This window comes from Phocoena phocoena, chromosome 17 (assembly GCF_963924675.1).
Source record: "Phocoena phocoena chromosome 17, mPhoPho1.1, whole genome shotgun sequence".
Taxonomy (NCBI): Eukaryota; Metazoa; Chordata; class Mammalia; order Artiodactyla; family Phocoenidae; genus Phocoena; species Phocoena phocoena.
Window position 1 is genome coordinate 46,179,031 of NC_089235.1, and position 17,330 is coordinate 46,196,360.

The following is a 17,330-nucleotide window of genomic DNA, read 5'->3' on the forward strand; positions in this document are numbered from 1 at the left end:
CTGAGACTATGCCGGGGTCATGGCCCTGGAAGACCACGAGCCTCTCGGGGCAGCCAATCTCAGAGAACGCTGCTGGCCTATTTGATGAACACAGCCGATAGCAGAAACACTTGCATGAGGGTTCTCCACTCAACCCAAGATACCTAGACACAGGAGGAATCCATTTCTCATGTCTCCAGTGGGCAGGTGAGAGGGCTCTATGATCTCCTCAAATGTCATCAAATGCTCAAGAGAATCCCACCAAGCCCTCCAACCCATTCAAGAACCACGCCCTATCTCCCAGCTTCCCCTTGGCATTGCCTCAGTTTCCCAGGTTCCTGAGGCAAGCACCGGCTGGACAGGGATGTACTTGGGACTTACCCCAAGAGCCATCAACTTCATCCTGCCCAGTATTTGTTTTCCAAGTGGGTGTCTGTCTCCCATTCTCTCCCTCCACCCAGCCAGGTGGGTTCAAAGGTCTTCAGTGATTCATTATTTATTTCTGCATCTCCCTCCCCATCTCTCAGCCCAGGTGTACTTGGTGCCTGCCACTTAATAGGTGCTCTATAAATATTTGTTGAATTAGAGTGTGAGTATGAAAGCATGTGAACAAAGGAATAAAGCATAAAGCATTCCACAGAATGAGAAAAATATTAAGGCAGAAATAAACCCTGGAGGCTGTTTGGTTGAGCACCCACATATAACAACAGCCAAGGAGACAGAGGCTGCAGCTCCCTAAAAGGTGACGAGCCCCAATGGCAGGACTGGAGTCCAGGTGTCCCACTGTTGCTGTGACCCTGTGCTATTTCTATTTTTCCTCTCAGTCTTCATCTATCTATCACTCTTCTCCAAGAGATACTCCGGCAGTCTCCCCGGGTGTCTGTCAGCTCCTCCTCTTGCTGAATCACTAGTTCGTTAACAGTCCAAGAAGGCAGCAGGAATGCTTGTGGGCTTTCAGCTAGGAAAGATAAGGGGGTGGGGGAAGGGTCTCTACTGGCTCCAGAGAAAGCCCCTTTCTCCCTCGGGCTAGAGGGAGAGGAGAATGTTGTGTAAATAATGAGTCCACACTACACCCTGTTCATGTACAAGAATTCCAAGAATGATTAAACCTGACTGTGGCTCCAGGATAAACGAAAATTTAACATTGCACCTGCCTAGTACACTTTGTCTCTGTTGCATGTGCGCTCACACACATACACACACGCGTGCATGTGTGAGCGCACACACTATGCACATCTGCTACCTTGTAAGTGGTTCATAAGGAAGGCAGTTTAGTCTGACGGAAAGGTAACACTGGGAGAAGTCAAAAGACTTGATCACTGTCCCTGCTCAGCCACTCATTCACTGTGATTCTGCATCCGTCAGTTAATCGCTCCAGACCTATACCTGTCCACGTATGAAGAGTGTATTACTAATATCGTTATTTATCTGCTTTACAGTGACGCTGTGATTACATAACCTCATAGATAGAAACAATCCTTAGAAGCTGAACTCCTGTATGATTCACACAGCTGAAGTATTCTTCAAAGTCAGCTATAGGATTCAATGATTCAATGATCCATAGAGGATCAAAAGGAAATAGAAGACCTGAAAAACACTATAAACCAACTAGACATAATAGACATCTATATAACACTCTACTCAACAAGAGAATATACATCATCTCAAGTGCACACAGAACATTCTCCAGGATAAACCATATGCTAGGCCACTGCTATGAACTGAATTATGTCCACCCCCAAATTCATACGTTGAAGTTCTAACCCCCAGCACAGCTATTTTGGAGTCAGGAAGTAATTAAGGTTAAATGAGGTCATAAAGGTAGGGCCCTGATCTGATAAGATTAGTGTCCTTTTTTTTTTTAATGACATATTCTAAACTGTGGTTACAGCCATATTTATGGCTAAGAAGGTTACCCCCTCCCCTTTTCTTAAAAATATTTATTTATTTATTTGGTTGCACTGGGTCTTAGTTGCAGCACATGGGATCCTTAGTTGCGGCAGGCAGGCTCCTTAGTTACAACTCATAGGCTCCTTAATTGCAGCTCACCGGCTCCTTAGTTGTGACATGCAAACTCATAGTTGCGGCATGCATGTGGGATCTAGTTCCCTAACTAGGGATCGAACCCAGGCCCTGTGCATTGGGAGAGTGGAGTCTTAAGCACTGCACCACCAGGAAAGTCCCAGGATTAGTGTCTTTATAAGAAGTACCAGTGTCAAAGAGCATACTGCCTGTTTATTTCTAGAAGTTTTATGGTTTCAGGTATTACATTAAATCTTTAATCCATTTTGAATTTATTGCTGTATATGGTGTGACAAAATAGCTCAGTTTGATTCATGTGCATGTAGCTGTCCACTTTTCCCAGCACCATTTATTAAAGAGGCTGTCTTTTCTTCATTGTATATTCTTGCCTCCTTTGTCACAGATTAACTGCTCATATAAGTGTGGGTTCATTTCTGGGTTCTCTATTTGGTTCCATTGATCTACGTGTATGTTTTTGTGCCAGTACCATACTGTTTTGATTACTGTAGCTTTGTAGTATAGTTTGAAATCAGGGGGCATGTTACCTCCAGCTTTGTTTTTCTTTCTCAGGATTGCTTTTGCTATTTGGGGGTCTTTCATGGTTCCATACAAATTTTAGAATTATTTCTTCTAGTTCTGTGGAAAATGGCATTGGTATTTTGATAGAGATTGACTCTGTAGACTACCTTGTGTAGTATGGTCATTTTAACAATGTTAATTCTTCCAGTCCATGAACACGGTATATTTTTCCATCTGTTTGTGTTGTCTTCGATTTCTTTCATCAGTGTCTTATAGTTTTCAGTGTACAGACCTTTAACCTGCTTAGTTAGGTGTATTCCTAGGTTTTCTATTCTTTCTGATGTGATTGTAAATGGGATTGTTTTCTTAATTTCTCTTTCTGATAGTTCATTGTTAGTGTATAGAAATTCAACAGGTTTCTGTATATTAATTTTGTGTCCTGCAACTTTATCAAATTCACTGGTGAATTCTAATAGTTTTTTTGGTGGTATCTTTAGGATTTTCTATGTATAGTATCATGTCATCTGCAAACAGTGACAGTTTCACTTCTCCCTTTCCAATCTGGATTCTTTTTATTTCTTTTTTCTCATCTGATTGCTATGGTTAGGACTTCCAATACTTTGTTGAATAAAAGTGGTAAAAGTGGGCAGCCTTGTCTTGTTCCTGAGCATACAGGAAATGCTTTCAGCTTTTCACTGTTAAGTATGATGTTAGCTGTGGACTTGTCATATATGGCCTTTACTGTGTTGCAGTACATTCCCTTTATACCCACTTTGTTGAGAGGTTTTTACCAACAGGCACATGAAAAGATGCTCAACATCACTAATCATCAGGGAAATGCAAATCAAAACCACAATGAGATATCACCTCACCCCTGTCAGAATGGCTAGTATCAAAAAGACAACAAATAACAAGTGTCAGTGAGGATGGGGAGAAAAGGGAACCCTTGTGCACTGTTGGTGGGAATGTAAATTGGTGCAGCCACTATGGAAAACAGTTTGGAGACTCCTCAAAAAATTAAAATAGAACTACTATTTGAAAAGATATATGCACCCCTATGTTCACTGCAGCATTATTTACAATAGCCAAGATATGGAAGCAACTGTAGGGCCCATTGATAGGTGAATGGATAAAGAAGATGTAGTATTATATACAGTGGAATACTACTCAGCCATAAAAAAGAATGAAATCTTGGAACAACATGGATGGACTTAGAGGCTATTAGGCTAAGTGAAATAATTTAGACAAGTACTGTATGATTTCACTTATATGTAGACTCTAAAAAAACAAAACAAATGAACAAACATAAGAAAACAGAAACAGAGTTATAGATACAGAGAACAAATGTTTGGTTGTCAGAGGGGAGGAAGGTGGAGAGAGAAAAGAAACAGATGAGTGAGATTAAGAGGTACAAACTTCCAGCTGCAAAATAAATGAGTCATGGGAATGAAATGTACAGTGTGGGAAATATAGTTGGTAACTATGTAATACCTTTGTATGATGACTGATTGTAGACTTATCATGTGATCATTTCAAAATGTATAGAAGTATCGAATCACTAGGTCCTGTGCCAGGGACTAACATAGTGTTGAGGGTCAGTTATACCTTAAAAACAACAAATAAACAAACTCATAGAAAAAGGGATCAGGATTTGTGGTTTCCAGAGGAAGGGCGTGGGGTGAGGGGGAATTGGATAAAGGCAATCAAAAGGTAGAAACTTCCAGTTATAACATAAATAAGTACTTGGGATGTAATATACATGATAAATATAATTAACACTGCTGTATGTTATACATAAAAGTAGTTGAGAGTAAATCTTGAGTCCTCATCACAAGAAAAAAATCTTTTCTATTTCTTTAATGTTGTATCTATATGAGACAATGGATATTCACTAAACATTGTGGTCATGATTTCATGATGTATCGAAGTCAAATCATTATACTATACACCTGAAAGTTATCCAGGGCTGTTTGTCAATTATACCTCAATAAAACTGGAAGAAAAAAAAGAAGAAATACCAGAGAGCTCGTGCTTTCTGTCTCTACCATGTGAGGACACAGGGAGAAGGTGACAACCTGTAAACCGGGAAGAAGGTTCTCATCAGGAACTGAATAGGCCAGCACCTTGATCTTGGATTTCCCAGAACCAAGAAAATTAATTCATGTTGTTTTAAGCTACCCAATCTATGATATTTTGTTATGGCAGCCACAAAACAAACCAATACAGCCACAAAACAAACCTCAATAAAATTAAAAGGAGAGGGCTTCCCTGGTGGCGCAGTGGTTGAGAGTCCGCCTGCCGATGCAGGGGGACACGGGTTCGTGCCCTGGTCCGGGAAGATCCCACATGCCGCGAAGCGGCTGGGCCCGTGAGCCATGGCCTCGGATCCTGTGCTCCGCAACGGAAGAGGCCACAACAGTGAGAGGCCCACGAACCGCAAAAAAAAAAAAAAAAAAAAGTCCAATTTTGACTTATTTGAAGTAGGGATTAGTCCCCCAAGCATTGGACCTGTTTTCTCTGGTTGCTGAAGAACAGTCCAAGGCTATAATAGGAGAGAAGTGAAATCATGCTACTATAAACAGCAATTCTCTTTCACAGTCATGGTGACTCTTTCAGAAATATAATCCTGGACAGGAAGACAGCTGGGCAGTGGAAGAGCCAGGGCATGCACTGTATTGGAGAATATGGTCTAGTTTAGGGAATCAGGATCCCTAGAGCATTCCCTGTGTTTCTTGTAGTAATTTAGTAGCACTGAGTGGGTGGCAGAAGCTGAGATGATCCTGCTCTATGTGATTTTAGAGAGAATGCTTGATTCTCTTGAGGAAAGATGAGCTTAGTACTTCTAAGAAGGCAATTAAAATCTTAGAATAGTGTTCTAACAGGGGACCCTACATTGTTCTCTTTCTTGAGCAAGTAGTTTACGGCAGCCCCATGTGGGAGCATGACAACTCCACATCTAGATTTTGCCCCTTTAAGTAAGTTTCCTAACAGGATTCCACCAGCATTCATGCCTCCACAACACCAGCTGAGCTTGCTCTTCTCCTTGATAGGAAATTTTATTCAGCTAATGAGACAGTAGAACCTGAAGGTAGGGAGGGGTTGGTAGTTGTAGTTAAATGAGCTTAGGTCAAAGGAAGGAGTCTTAGAGTCATAATAATAATAGATAATATTTATTGAGCACTTGTAATATTGCCAATTAGTGTTCACATGGATTAACTCATTCAATCTCAAAAATTCTATGATGCTGGTACTATTATTGATTCCATTTTACAGGTAAGAAAACTGAGGCAGAGAAGTTAGGTAATCTGCCCAAGGTCACAAGAGGCTGAGATCCATTAAGTCTGTACTCTTTTTTAGGGAAAATGAAATTAATTTTTATTGAGCAACTGCTGAATGCTTGTTATAAAGTGGCAATCAAACAAAACAAAAACTAACAATCAAAAAACCTCAGCCTTTGTCTCAAAAGAGGACTAAAAATGATCAATATGTCTGCTAAGAATATACCCACTTTGTAAATGAAGTTTAAAATAATTTGTGGATTATATTCAACTTTGGCAAAAGAAGGAACATTCATGTTTTAGGCTAAATACAAAGAAGAATAGAATTGCAATTATATTTTATAATCTTTTTGGGAAGATACATATTTTAGGCTCTTCCTTTAAATGGAATGGAAAGTATTTGACTCTGGAAATCAACGTTCTGTACAAAAGACAGTGGATATACATGTTAAAGTTATAGAGGGGGAAGAATGTTCACTGACAACACACAGCCATTGTATTTACATTTACCAAGAAAATATTTATCAATTGCGTCATCTGTGATTTAAGCCATGTCCTAGGTCCTAAGGATGCTGCAGAAAATGTTAGACATAGCTTCTATCCTACATTCCAAATGGGATTTACAATCTAGCAAGGACATTGACATACACAAAAATAATATCAAGCCTTACAGTACAAAGGATACTATAGTGCAATGAAGGACATGATGGAAAGATCTAAACTTGGCTGATGAGTCCGAGGTAGGCTTCCCCGAGGAAATTATGTTTAAGCTGTTATCTGATAGGAGGATAGAAGTTAGCCAAGGAAGCTTGAAGGTGACTAAGTTATTATGCCTTTCTGTTCTTATTGAAGCTCATATGGCTTTCTATTTTTCCGGCTGGAATAGCTCTGTTCTTCATCAAGGGAATATGGAGTAAGTATAATGATAAATACATGTTACTCTAAGACTAAATGCCTATATAGATTCAAATATTTTAAATTACTTTAAAAGAAAAAGGGAACAAACGTGAAATTTTTCATTAAATACTCATACTTTTTTTTTAAGAGTTTTTTTGGGGCTGCATTGCATCTTTATTGCTGCACGCGGGCTTTCTCTAGTTGTGGTGAGCGGTGGCTACTCTTCCTTGCAGTGCGCAGGCTTCTCACTGCGGTGGCTTCTCTTGTTGTGGAGCAACTAGGCGTGCGGGTTTCAGTAGTTGTGACATGCAGGCTCAGTAGTTGTGGCTCACAGGCTCTAGAGTGCAGGCTCAGTAGTTGTGGCTCACGGGCTTAGTTGTTCCGCGGCATGTGGGATCTTCCCGGACCAGAGCTTGAACCCCTGTCCCCTGCATTGGCAGGCGGATTCTTAACTACTGCGCCAGCAGGGAAGTCCCGAAACACTTTTTATGCATACTTAGGCCTGGGGCCCTTGAATCAGAACACCTGGGGCAGAGTTTGGACAACTGCATGCTTTTATTATCACCCCCAGGGGAACCCCATGCATAGTGAGGGCTGAAAATCATTTATTTAGTCAATATTTGATGGGTTCTTGGTGATGGTGGAATCGTTTTTTATTCCATAGGTACTTCTTCCCACAACCATCTGGGCATCTTAGAAAAGCAAAGGCACTGTGGCTGTTGTGTCCTGAATTCTTTCTGTGAGTTAAGAATCACTTCCATAGTGTGTAACCCCTTCCTGGTATTCCATCAACCCTGGCGTTAAGTTCAAGGAGATGAGCGTGCTGGAGAAAACACAAGCTTTTGGAGGTAAATTGGCGTGTATTTGTCTAATCCCGAAAGGCACCAGCAGATGCATTTCTGTCCGATATCCACACACGTCCCAGCCTTGGCCTTTCCCTCCCTTGGCATGAAAACACCTGTGGGTCCCAGACCAACCATCTGGCCCCAAGCTACAATCAGGCTAAAATCTAGATATTTAGTTATCTAAAAAAAAAGTAAAGTGTGGGCCAAATGAACGGCAGTCTGTCTTCCCACAGAAATAATGAGCCCACTTGCCCAGAGGGCAAGTACTAAGGTCTAGGAGCAGAGGAATGAAGTGGGGAGGAGATAGAATGCCAAGGCCCAAGCCTGTCCCCCACCCCAGCCCTCCTGCACTAAATAAACAGCCATTTGAATCACTTTACTTCTCCTTTTTATTCTGTACAACGATAAAGACCATCCCTATAGTGTTTGGGGGCTAGAGTGGTATAAAACTGCATTTTGTCAGTTTGAATAAGTCAATTTGAATGACTCAAAAAAATTTTTTTTAAAGGCTGAGATCAAACAGAGGTGAAGGGAAGTGTGGGGCGGGGGTTAAATGGTCCATTTGAGATGTTTGCCTTGGGTAATGTGAGAGGGAAAAGAGGGAAAGCAGAACATGCACCACTGGGCAATGCAGGGCTCTCCCAGCTTCCCACAGCACCACACGGTAGGGAGAGGCACAGGGTTTAACACCAATCCCTGAGGGACTCGAGGAAGCTTGCTGGAATCCAACTGGTCTGCTAAGACAGAATTAGCCAGAAGACAGGAGTTAATGAAAGCTCTCTGACAAGCAGAGATGAACAGTGACTAAAGCATCTGGGTCCAAAGAAACAATTGCAATTGGAAAAAAGTAGCCAAAGTTGTTTCTTATACTTGTAAATGAAAAGCACAATGTATGCTAAGAACGTAAATGTTTCAGTGAGTTGTACCTGTGATCAGCTTGTATTGATGAGAGAGGGTATCAATAAAATGATCACAGTAATACGTTATTGACCTGAACGATTCTTGAACGGAGCGTCTCTGGATTCTGAAATCAGTGTGAATTTTTATGAATTGCTCTTTTTTTTGCACATTTCGTAGCATACAGGAAGACCAAGCTGCAACGTCACCATTCCCCACCCCCCAACCCTCTTCCTTCCTTTTAAGTTTGGCTTCTGTGCTAATGACAAAGGGAGCCCCAAGAAGGAGGACTTTCCACGCCAAGCTCCTTCGGTGCCCAGCATGGGCTGGAGTCAGGGAAGGAGGGGGTTTACCACCACTGGAGACAGAGCGTCTCAAACAGGAGCCTCTGCTTTTTCCTAAGGTGGAAGACACTAGAGATAAGGCTGATCTTAAGGAAAGATAGGGATGCCACTGGCCAAGGTTTCTTAACCTCTCTTTATTTTTGGTTTGCATATTCACCAACAAAGATCCTGATTGTTAAGAAGCAATCTGAAGCCTTTTACATGCATTTAAGCAAAGTGAATTTACTTTCTCTAATCCCTAGGAGAAGGGAGGAGATTCATTATTTATTAAATTCTTAATGCGTGCCAGGTCCCTTACAAACACCCTCATTTTAAATCCTGTAACTTACCCAACGAGGTCAACATTATTCCTTCCCTTTTTTTTTTAACATCTTTATTGGAGTATAATTGCTTTACAATGGTGTGTTAGTTTCTGCTTTATAACAAAGTGAATCAGTTATACATATGTTCCCATATCTCTTCCCTCTTGCATCTCCCTCCCTCCCACCCTCCCTATCCCACCCCTCCAGGCGGTCACAAAGCACCGAGCTGATCTCCCTGTGCTATGCGGCTGCTTCCCAATAGCTATCTACCTTACGTTTGATAGTGTATATATGTCCATGCCTCTCTCTCGCTTTGTCACAGCTTCCTTCTCTTTTTTTTTTTTTTTTTTTTTTGATAAATTTATTTATTTATGGCTGCGTTTGGTCTTTGTTGCTGCGCACGGGCTTTCTCTAGTTGTGGTGAGCGGGGGCTACTCTTCGTTGCGGTGCGCGGGCTTCTCATTGCGGTGGCTTCTCTTGTTGCGGAGCACGGGATCGAGGCGCACGGACTTCAGTAGTTGTGGCACACGGGCTCAGTAGTTGTGGCTCGCGGGCTTAGTTGCTCCGCGGCATGTGGGATCTTCCTAGACCAGGGGTCAAACGCATGTCCCCTGCACTGGCAGGCGGATTCTTAACCACTGTGCCACCAGGGAAGTCCTATTCGTTCCCTTTTATACGTATCTGAAACTAAGGCTCAGAGAGGGGAGGTAACTTTTCCAAGGTCACACAGTAAACCCACGGTGGAGCCAGGTTTCAAGCCTAAGTTTCCTGGATTCCAGGATCCTCGTTCCTGTTCTCAATACTAGGCAGCCTCCCTCCTGCCATTTTCTCTGGGCCCGTCATTATCTTTCTCCAGTTCTCTTGCCTCCTGTCCTGAAGGGTGGTTTTTCCAATAACGTCTTCCCCATACTCTTCTTATCCCTAGTGACAGGGCAGTTGCCCCTGACTGACCCCACAGAGGGCCTTACTAAGAGTGTGGGAATTTCTGAACAATTTCTTGATGATATTTTATGATCAGAAGAAATAATAAATGATATTTATTCTGATATTTCAATCTTGCTTTTCTCTAGCTATTCTTATGCTTCTTCTTGATGATATGATGACATTTCTTTTCCATCTTAGGTCATAAGGGTTAAAAGCTTAGGCTCTGGAGTGAGAGGGCCAGGCTAAAATGCACTGTGTGGCTCTGTGTCAGTGACTTCCGTTCGTAAAATGAGGATAATCACCCGCTTTTGTCAGCAGTACATGAAATAATGCAAAGAGCTTAGAGCACTGACTGGCACGTAGAAGGCGCCACTGTAATGTTTGTCCTCCTATCCTTCTCCTCTTTATTATTGTTATTATTTCCCCTGGAAATTGGAGGCAGAGCAGGGGTACAGAATTGTATGTCTGACCTGCCAAGATGCCACAGTCCGGCCTGCCAGGTCTCAGCCAGCCGTAGGCTCTCAGGGAAGCTGAGCACGGGATGGTGGAGGCAAGCCCTCTTGTTTTTGCCATTTTCTCTGGCTCCAGAGACTTCCCTGGTAACATGAGTAAGAATTGGGGATGGAGATTGGAGGGCTGGAGGGAGCAGAGCAGAGGGGGCTACCTGATTGGAGTTTATGTAAAATACAACTGTATGAGCCCAATGGAAATAACGTGGGCTTTGAATTTAACCAAATATACTTGAGTTTGCCTCCACTGCTTATGAGCTATTTATTTGGGGGCACATTATTTCACCTCTCTGACTCTTAGTCTCTCCATCCTAATGTTTATTGAGCTGCTATCGTATGCCAGGCACCTTGTTGATCATATATATATATATATATATGTATTTCATATACTATGTAAGAGGGCTTACACATTCACAGGCACTCTGTAAGGTGTTATGAACATCCCCGTCTCTTTTTTTTTTTTTTTTTTTTTTGCGGTACGCGGGCCTCTCACTGTCGTGGCCTCTCCCGTTGCGGAGCACAGGTTCCGGATGCGCAGGCTCAGCGACCATGGCTCACGGGTCCAGCCGCTCCGCGGCATGTGGGATCTTCCCAGACCGGGGCACGAACCCGTGTCCCCTGCATCGGCAGGCGGACTCTCAACCACTGCGCCACCAGTGAAGCCCATCCCCGTCTCTTTTACACCACTGATTCATCTCTACCTGTTTAGCAAATATCTATGTGCTGGGAACAGGGATATGATTAGTGAAGAAGGCAAGCACTTTCCCTGATGGGGCTTGTATTCTGGTGGTAATTTGAGGTATGAGGGGGTTAGCATGCCCAGCACATAGCATGTCTTCAATAAATACCAGTTCCCTCCTCCTTTGCCCTAATTCACCCCACTGTGCTCCGCAGGGTTCAACTATTCAATTGAATTACATAAAATTGACATATTTAGAATAAAAAATGGTTAAAAAGCGGCAGTTGCATATGGTCCCAAATAACACAGAAAGGAGAAGTCCTGCCTGGGTTACAGCATTAGCAGCAACCTCCCAGTGGAAGCTCGAGTGGGCTCGTTTTTCTTGACTTCCCAGTATGGCAATTCCATTCCTTACCTTGTTAAACCCAGTTCTAAAAACAAGGCATTAAAACAGACCGTGGAATGCTCACCGTGGTAGAAAACCAGAGCCCAGCAGCAGTGTCCCTCACTGGGAGCCAAAACAAGGCTGGAAACAAGGGCAAGACAGAGCAGCAGAGGAGGCTGGGGCACGCTGCCCATCGGGCAGACTGACCGCAGCCACCAGCTCCACCCGGGCAGGGACACGCTGCTGGCCTCTCTCCTTCCCTGAAGCCAGTCCACCCAAGAGACAAGACCCCAAGAGATCACACTCCCAGTCGGAAACCGGGCAAAGCACTACTGTCAAGGGTGATAACCAGGAAAAGTCTACTCTGCCCCAGAGTAATGCTCCCTAAGGTCAGTAATGCTGACCTTAGTCTTTCTTTGTGGCCCTTAGTGATCCACATAGAGGAGTAATGCAAAAATTGGGTAGCTCAAGGAATTCGACTCTATTAACATCTAAATGCCTCTGAAAAACCATTTGCCTGTCACATCTCATCACTAGCTGCTCTCAAGGACAATTATCTACCATTATTGATGCCTTGCTTTTGTTAATTAAGATGATAATATCCAGTGTAAATAAAATCTTCTTTGCTAATTTTAACTGTGTACAACGAAGGGCCTTTTATTCTTTCCCCCTTTTTTCTTTCTTTCCCCGTAGGGTTCTTTGCACTGAATTTACTCTGGTTCCTGAAGTGTGGAAAAAGCAAACAAAGTTTTGTTTGCATTCTACCCTTCAGTTTCTCTGGACCAGAACATACAAAAGTACCAGAATTGTCCTGTGGTATGATAATAGTTCAGGAAATATTATAGAAAAAAAATCCAGAGGTTTTACAATTAAAGAGATGGGGGCTTCCCTGGCGGCGCAGTGGTTAAGAATCCGCCTGCCAATGCAGGGGACACAGGTTCGATCCCTGGTCCGGGAAGATCCCACATGCCGTGGAACAACTAGGCCCATGCACCACAACTACTGAGTCTGCGCTCTAGAGCCCGCGAGCCACAACTACTGAAACTATGTGCCACAACTACTGAAGCCCGCGCGCCTCGAGCCTGTGCTCCGCAACAAGAGAAGCACCATGATGAGATGCCCGCGCACCGCAACAGAGAGTAGCCCCTGCTCGCTGCAGCTAGAAAAAGCCTGAGTGCAGCGATGAAGACCCAACGTAGTGAAAAAATAAATAAATAAATAAATAAATAAATAAATAAAGAGATGGGGGTTGAGGGTACATTGTTTGGTCTATTTCCAATTGCTTTGTATTTCCATTAAAAGGTAAACAATTTAAAAATTCATGTTAAATGAATTCACGTTTAATGAATTCATGTTAATTTTAGCCAAACGAGTATCCAGGTCATTAAATGAAAATCCCAAATGGTAGATTAAATATTTCACATGCTCACATCAAATTCTGATACAAGAACTTAAGGACTTAAAAACACACAAGAACACAAAGAAACAAAAAACACAAAGAAACAAAAATCATCTAAATAAGTGACCTTAGTCTTTCTTTGTGGCCCTTAGTGATCCACATAGAGGAGTCTAGTTAGTAAGGTGACTTATCTCTGGGGACTGTGCTAATCATTGCCAGTGTACAGGTGTCCCTCACACGACACAGCCACCTTTTCCCTGGAGAAACCACTGGCCGAGCAGTCAGGAGTGGGCTCTATGCCTCGCTTATGGGAACACGAACATCTCCCTGATGTTCTGAATCCTGTTTTGAGACTAAACTGGGGCAAGATTTATTAAACGGTTTGAAGGTCTAGGGCAGAAAATAACTTGAAACAAAAATGCCAACAGTTAGGTGATTAGATTACAAATGACCATTATATTCTTTCTCTCCATGGTGATTATGATTATTGAAATGAATTTCATTACTTTTATAGTAAAAGAATAGGAAATTAGAAAAATACATGACGCTACATAAGGTAACTTAAAAAAAATCCTATCTTAATTGACCTATTTAAAGGGGATTTTATAATGGTTAATTCTCATCCCAATTTCCATTTGTATATAGAGGCTTGCAAACGCAGGGTAGACCCATAAAGGTATTCCAAAAATGTATAAAACCTCTCTTCTATTAACCATTAACAAAAAATAGACTTTTTCTCCCTTTCTAAGTCTTTTATTAACAAAATCCTTGAAAATTATCTCTAGTATATTTTTAACAAACACCAAAAATCTATACAGGATGAATAATATACATACATTTTTTCTTTGATTATAAAAAGTAATACAGGGAATTCCCTGGCCGTCCAGTGGTTAGGACTTGGTGCTTTCACTTCTGGGGCCCGGGTTCAGCCCCTGGTCAGGGAATTGAGATCCTGCAAGCCGTGCAGCATGGTAGGGGCGAGGGGGACGGGGAAGGGGAGGAAGGGGTAAGTAATAAAAGCCCATGCAAATGTTAGAAACTATAAAATAGTACCTAAAAATTAAAAATCACCCAAAAACCTACCAACTGGAATCAACCTTTATCAACATTTCTGTGCAATAGGCAAGAGGCCCACCACAGCTGGGGGCTTCTCTGCAGAAGACTTGGGCCCTCTCAGCTGAGGGTCAAGCATGGGCCAGGGCGAGTTGTGCTTGTCACCAGACCTGTTTATGCCCCTTGTAATGGAAGTGATTTACTTCAACACCACATAAATTAAGGAAATATGAGTGAGAAAACAAAGGGAGCTGTTGTTTCTATGCAAACTAGAGTGAACGCTTTGGAAAGACACCATGAGGCAAGATTTTTTAAATAAAAAGGATTCTGCACTCAGGTGGCCTTGTAGGGGTCCGTCTTGAGACTGAGATGGCCCTGTCCCAGGCACTGCATCCCACCTTCTAGGACCACGGTGGGCAGGGTGGGCACATGGGCTGAGACAGCCACGAGGGGTATCACAGACTGCTGGCTGGTCACCTCCATCCAATAATTCGGGATCTGGAAGTGAACACTGTGTGACTTCACCTTCCCCCCCTTTGAGATAGGACCACTGGACCGGAAATCTCCAAATCTCAAGGACTGGAGAGACTCTCAAGGGCGTCTGTTAGTTCCATACACTTTTTTTTTTTTTTTGACCCAAAAGATGGTGTATTTTTCATTGGAAAAAATAATATTTTTAGTTTTGTCTTATCACTTGTAAATAAATTCTCATTTCATTTCTCAATCCAAATCTCATTCCATACACTTTTGAGGATCTACTCCAGGCCCTTCAAGTGAGTGACACGCTGGTTAAATTGCTTTCCGCTTTAACAAAGCACCAGCTCAAGTTTTCCCCTGCTGCCCCAGGGAAAGGACCTTGCCTTTCCTTTTAGTTTTCATGATTTGGAAAGTGCCCCAGGATGTTTAAGGACAAGTCATACTCAACCAAAGCTATGTTGGTTCAGATTGCCATCTAGACACCTTATTTAAGAATGTTGGAAACCAGGAAACATTCCTGGATGGAGTCCCAGCTAGGTGCCACGGCTGGAGAGACCTCCATCTCTCCTGGGTGCCTGTGTAGGGAGCTTCCCAGAGACTTCTTGGCAAAATGAATGGACCAGGCATCCACCTTACCATAGGCATCGTTGCCCTGACAGTCCAAAGGGCTCTCACAGCGAGCTCTGTTGTCTTTGCCTATCTGGACCATAACCCTCTTCACAGTACTGCTGTGGGGACTCTGTCCTTGTCCCATTGGATGCCATTTGGTGGGACAATAAGTCGAAGTGCTGGTGTGGGAGGCATGGGGCCATTTGACTAGAGCTAGTCCAGTTAGATGCCTTCTCCCTGGGATCTGGATTTCGAGTTAAGGGCAGAAAATGGTGGGACAGCATCCTAAGGAGACCATCAACTCATTCCTGCTGACTGAGAACCTGAGAGCAGCCCCAGTTCCTGTCCTTCCTGAGCCTGGATATACAGATTTCTCTTTGATTCTGTCCAACATCTATAGGTTTCCACTGAAATCTGTTTCTGTTAAAGAAGCTAGAGCTAAATACTTCTGATTGTAACTGAAGAATCTTGAGGGGCATAACTCATAGCGGTGTGTGTGTATGTGTGTGTGTGTGTACATATGCACACACAAGTGTGTTCTGCCCTAGAAGCCTGGGTCTGTACATTTTCATAGTCAATCAAATAACAAACATATATTCAGTTTATCACATATATTTCTTTCACTAACATCTAGGCCACTGAGCTAGTACGGAAAACAGAAAAAGGAGTAAGATTCAATACTTCCTTTCAAAGCTGTGGTGTGTGTGTGTCTGTATGTTTAGCTAGGAGAAAAATCCCACAAACTTACTACACCACTACACAGTCTAGTGGAAACCTACTGGATTATGAGCCCAGTCCATCCAAACTGGTGTTGGTGCTGGTGGTTGGTGAGGGGTCAGATAGGGAGTGTAGCCGTTTCTCCTGCCTGCCTGGCAACAACTGACTGGTCCATAGGGTCAACGTTGATCTAATCTAGGCAAATCATATTTATTTTTGTTTGTTTTTATTTTTTAAATTTTTTTTTTGGCTGCGTCGGGTCTTAGTTGCGGCATGTGGGATCTTTCATTGAGGCGCACAGGCTCTTCGCTGTTGCGTGCGGGCATCTCTTTAGTTGTGGTGTGCGGGTTTTTTCTCTCTCTAGTTGCGGTGCACGGGCACCAGTGCGCATGCTTTCTTGTTGAGGTGCGCAGGCTCAGTAATTGTGGCGTGCGGGCTTAGTTGCCCCACGGCATGTGGGATCTTAGTTCCCCGACCAGAGATCAAACCCCTGTCCCCTGCATTGGAAGGCAGATTCTTTACCACTGGGACCACCAGGGAAGTCCCTCTGTTTGCTTTTGAGTACATTTCTGTGTATACCGATTATTTGGATATCCACTTTTTGGAATTGCTTATCAAGTTTATTGGCTTATTTCACATTAGATTGTCTTTTCTCATGGATTTGTAGAAGCCTTTCTTTCTTTTTCTTCCTTTCTTCCTTCTTTCCTTTCTTTCTTTCTTTCCTTCCTTCTCTCTCTGTCTCTCTCTGTTTCTTTTTTTTTTTTTGGCCTACTCCAAGGTCATAAAGATATTTTCCTGTTATCTTCTGGAAGGTTTATTGTTTTATATTTAATATTCAAAACTATAATCCACTTGGAATTACCTTGTTTTGTGTGAGGTAGGGGTCAAGTCCATCCTTTCCTTTCCTTCTTTTTCTTTCCTTCCTTTCTCCTTCATCTGGATATCCTACTGGCCCAGAGTCACTTCTTGAAAAGACTATCCTGGGGGCTTCCCTGGCGGCGCCGTGGTTGAGAGTCCGCCTGCCGAAGCAGGGGACGCGCGTTCGTGCCCCGGTCCGGGAAGATCCCACATGCCGCGGAGCGGCTGGGCCCGTGAGCCATGGCCGCTGAGCCTGCGCATCCGGAGCCTGGGCTCCGCAACGGGAGGGGCCGCGGCAGTGACAGGCCCACGTACCGCAAAAAAAAAAAAAAAAAAAAAGACTGTCCTGTTTCCACTACACTTCATATAGCTTTGTCATAAATGAAGATGTGTGAGTCTATTCTATTAGTTTTTCAAGTTTTTTTAATTTTTAATTTTTTTTAAGCTTTGAAAACTACTCCTATGTGGTAGGCAGCCTCCGAGACAGCTCCAAAGATCTCACTTCCTGATGTTTACACCCTGGCAGAGTTCCCTCTCACATCGCAGCAAGATTGGCTTGTCTGACCAACAGAATACAGCAGAAAAGATGAAATGCCACCTTCAAAATTAGGTTATAAAAGATGCTAAGGTCTCTCTC